We start from the raw sequence: 5062 nt of genomic DNA, 5'->3' as shown, positions 1-5062 counted from the left end.
TGCTTGGGGCTGGTGCATAGGGATGATCCAGAGAGATGATATGGGGTGAGAGGTGGGAGGGGGGTTCAGGATTGGGAACTCATGTACACCCGTGGCGGATTCATGTCAATGTATGGCAAAACCCATACAGTATTGTAAAGTAAAATAAAGTAAAAATAAAAATTAAATAAATAAATAATAAAAGGGAAAAAAAAAACTTATTCTGGGAATTCCCTAAACTTTATGCCCTATACACTATCTGGTACTTTATGGGTACTCAAAGAACGTATTTACTGAGTGAATAGGCTGTTTAGGACATGAAACGTGGTACACAGAAGAAGAATGTATGTGGAAGGTGAGAGCATGAATTCCATTTTAATTTTGGACAGAGTGGGTTAGAAACGTTCGAAGGACAGCCCACATAGATGACTAGTTGATAGTTGCAAAGAGGAGTCTACAGATCAAGAAAAACACCAGGGCATCTCCTACTCTGAGAAGTTCACCTGTGGTTCACCTTCCCCAAGCTCAGGGTGAAATGCCTGTGCACACCTCTCATAATGATTACCTGTAATTGTTTTCTTTATCTCCATCTTTAGAGTATAGGAACCTTGACGCCAGAGGCTGTATCTTGCCTAACAGTTTTATCCCCAGAACCTGGAATGGTCCATGGGACAAGGCAGATACTCAATATTGGTTGAGTAGATCATCAAATGAATAGTTATTATTGTAAAAGTAAATTATTCCTCAAACCCTGAGCACTGTTCTTCACCCACACTCTCCCCCTACACCCTACATTGTTTCAAGGTCTGTCAATTCTGCTTTTTTCTCCAGGATGTCATAAAGCTCATCTTGATGGTGACAACAACCCCTGACAAACCCAACTGTTTCCAGTTGATAGCTTACAATGAACGGTGCTGGTATTCATGGTCTCTGAAGGAGAAGATTTAACTCCGGGAACAAAGACATAGTCTCGGTCACTCAGAGCTTTGTGTATACTTTTATTTAAAGTGAAAGTGACAGAAAAAGCTTCTGACATATACATCACAAGGGGGTAGGAGAGTGCCTACTTCATTAGCAGGCCTCATGTACTTCTCAACTGGCTGCTAAGAAAAGATAAAAAGAACACTTCAAGGCTGTAAAAGTTTTACCAGACCCTCTCCCAAGTCGTATTTCCTGAGATAACTTTGGCACAAGATTAGCCAGGGAGAAGAGGTTCCAGGCAATGACTCTGGGTGAGATATACTGTTGCTGTGTAATCAGGAGTACAAGCCTTGAGGAATAGGTTCCCAGGCAAGATTTGTTAACAATTATAATTATTAACATACAGTCTAAGAAAAGCATTTCCATGAGTAAGACATTGTACTACGTGATGGTTAGTTCCAGACCTAAAGAAAGGCCAGTTCTCAGGCAAGATACATTGTTGCACAAGGCTTAAAGAAAGCATGAGGGAGAAAGTCACCTCCTCCTTAAAAGGCCCTGGACTGCCTGCCTAAGCTTTAACCCTCTCACAGTCTTGCCTCTGCTCTGGAATTCACCCTCAACTTCTCCAAAAATGACCTTGCCAAATGGAGCTCTACCTCGGGTAACTTTTTGGCTTAGAAGCCTGGAATGGATTTTCATTTCTTTTGAGATAAAACCTAAACCATTTTCTGAGGCATGAAAGGTCCTTTTTAGGATCTGTTTCTATTAACCATCCTTCCTGAACCTCTACATTTTCCAGGCTCCAGGGTCAGAGAAACTTAGGTTCCCAGCTCAACTGTTTGTTCACAAAAGTGCAAGGGTAACTTTTGTTCATCTAGAGCTCAATTTCATCAACTTCAAAATGGGTAAACTGTGATGACCTATTTCTGAGATTATTATGAGGATCAAAAACAAGCAATTAGACAAACATGTTAGACACTTAGCAGGGTAACTATAGCAGTGAGAGTTAAATAAAATTTCTTATTATGGAAACCTCCTTTTTTTGTTCAACATTTCTTGCCCACTGTCTCTGCTTTGTGTCTCATCATAGTGTTTCTCCTGTATTCCCTTCTTTGTCTGGGTAATTCTTCAAGATTTAAGATTTAGCTCAAATTTCATCATTAAGAACGTCTTTCTTGGGCCTAGCATCCTGGGTAAAAGTTTTATGGGTTCCTTAAGAACTGTTTGTCTACCCCATTTTGCCCAGTGTATAGTTTTTTAATAAATGAAAATGAATTACTGGCTTCATCTACCTCTTCCACTATACTATGAGGTCCTCAAAGGCAAAAGAACATTTCACATGGTACCTTGTGCCCCACAAGCATTCAGTTAATGTTTTAGGAAGGAATGAACAAAGGAAGAAAGAAAAGAAGGCAGAAGGGCAGGAAGGAAGGAGGGAAGAACCTTTAAGAGAGATAGCGAATGCAAAAGAAAAGATCTTCGCAGGAAGATGATGTTCAGTTTAAGAGATATTGAGCTGCTTCGCAGACATGGGTTTACAGTCTGGAGCTCAAGAGAAAGTCCAAGGAAAAAGATGTAGACTCAGACGGTGTCGCATATGGACGGTGAATGAAGGCATAAAAGTATATTTGCAATTGCTCTGAGATGTTCAGAGAGAGACAAAGAAAAGGAAGGATTGACTCTTGGGAGAAGCCAATATTTAAGGGGCAGGCACAAGAAAGCCCAGCAAAGGAGAACGTTCTTCCTTCTTTGAAACTAAGTATAGTTTCAAAATTCCTCTCTTGTTACCTGAATAAGATTTCAGGAAGAACATTCCCTCTCACCTTCAAGGAGCAAAAAACTAGGCTAAGTAAATGTTATTGAGTCATACGCCAAACAGCTGTATCCTTCTTCAGCCCTATTGCTCATGACTATTCCACAAGAAACTTTGTGTTTGGCCAAGCCTCCCTGCCTTCCCCAATTATACATTCCTAACTTTCAATCTGAGAGCCTTTGCTTGTGCCAACCTTCCTATTAATTGCCTTCACTCTTTATCTATCTGTTCAGCCTCCAGTGATTCTTCTAAGAACCACCCCCTCCACGAGGCCTTTGTCCATCATTCCTCTGAACTCTGACATCTCTCTCTCACATCTATGGATTTCTGGGTCCCACACTGACTTTGTCTTGTTTGTTGGTTTGGATGTTCTCAAAATGACCCACCAGCTAGACTGGTGTGCTTTGAGGCTAGAAGCTATATCCTCAGACAGTGTTTCACATCTTAAGTCCCTAAACTCATAAGTAGACAGTGTGTGCACACTCTCATCTCCCTTACCGTGAGAGCTTCTTCCCCTCTACCTTTCTAGAGACTCTGGGCTGGCCTGGGAGTAGAGCTCTGACTACACCTGAGTGGTCTGGCATTGTCTGGATGAGCAATAGAGCTCCTGAACACTTAAAGATTCTCGTGGCCTCAAAGAGTTAAAACACCTCTTGGGGGCATCCAATTTCAGAGAGCTAGCTCTTCCAAAGCCAAAGTTAGCAAAGATAATTCACCACTAAATCAGAAAATTCTGTTAAATTCAGATGAGTGCAGTGCAAAGAATGTTGGCAAACAGAATGCTTTTATAAAAAATGGGTTGAGTGGATGACTTAGCGATACAAATTGGACTCTTAATCCTGATAACGTTGGAGTCTGGCATACAGAGTCTGACTACTGGGGACAAGTGTGTCTGTGGGCTGAGGAGGAGCAGACTGGGGTGGGGTGGGGTGGGGGCTCCAGGTAAAGCCACTCCATCTGATCACAGACAAGCTGGGCTGGAGGGTAGTGAGAGAGGCCTCCTGACTGCAGCTATCCCAGGGCCCCACTTGCACATGGTGTGCTGAGAACAGGCAGGTCCCTAGTTCCGAAGCCCAGGACCATACCCCACACTTGGCCTGAACTCTAATGAGTTTGTAGACTTCTGGGTATTCCCAGAGCTTGACAGAAATTCCACACTTTCATTCTTAATGAAAATTCCTTTTAAAATGACCTATTTAAGACAGACGCAGTCATTGCCAGTCTTGCCCTACATAAGGCTGCATTGTTAGCTGGAACATAATGTCCAAACACAAGGGGACAATAACCATGATCAGCACTTAGTGGATAATGACAATGGGCCAGGCAAGCAAGGCATTCTGGCATTTACAGACACCATCACAGCCATGAAAGGTGGGGGATATTTTCTCAATCTTCCAGAGTAGCAAACAGTGGAGATGGATCTTAAAGCAAACCAGACTTACTCTCAAATCTCAATGCCACCATTTTTTTCATTGAAATCTTTCCTGAGGGCTGACTGTGTGCCTAGCATTGATCTAGGGAGTTCCCACTATGGAAGGGCAAGGAAGGAATGATAAAGCAAATGATAAACCCTATCATTTTAAATAAAGCAATTATAAATAAAAACGATGTGTTGTGATTCGGAGGGTGGCGACAGGCCAGGGACAATTTTAGATGGCAGTGTATCCTAGGTTGCAAACCACTTATTTGTTGGGAAAATCTACTTAACTTCTCTGGGCCTCAGTGTTCTCATCGAACATGGGTACATGAAAAGTACCTATCTTGGGGTCTCTGTGAGTATTAAGCGAGTGGTGAAGTTCCCAGCGCACAGTAGGTACTTTTTAAGTGCTGGATCATAGCTTTTATAAGGTTATCATTCACAGATCTCTCCTTTCCTTCAAACACACTTGTCCCTGATTACATATTATCTCATTCATTTCCAAGTTATTTCTGTGGAGGTTTGGGTGTTCCCAGAGCTGTCTCCTATTTTTGTAAATTTACCCTCATTTCTTATCCCCCTGTGTCCTTGGTTCCTGGGTTGCCAGTGACAGAACAAGGGCCTTGAAAAGTGTTGCTGGCTCCAGGATGACTGAGAGGGAGAGAGAGGAGAGACAAAGGGGTGAGGAGTCCCTATTACGATAGGGACTCCGCTGCGTGAGTTTTTAAACTTCCCTGTCCTAGACTCTATCTTGTCTTACTCCATCACAACCCATCACAGGGCCTGAAATTCCCACTGTTATGTCTATTCTGCATGAATTCCTAGTTTCCAGGGAAGAAAGTCGTATTAAATATAAGTGTTTCCTCTTGAGAAAAGCAGGGACACCTGTTATTCAGTCAACAGAGGCCAGCCGGTTGGCCTGTTAGCTCCAC

The sequence above is a fragment of the Capricornis sumatraensis genome, chromosome 16 (genome assembly GCF_032405125.1).
Source record: "Capricornis sumatraensis isolate serow.1 chromosome 16, serow.2, whole genome shotgun sequence".
In the NCBI taxonomy this organism is placed as follows: Eukaryota; Metazoa; Chordata; class Mammalia; order Artiodactyla; family Bovidae; genus Capricornis; species Capricornis sumatraensis.
Note: the sequence above shows the minus strand (reverse complement) of the source record.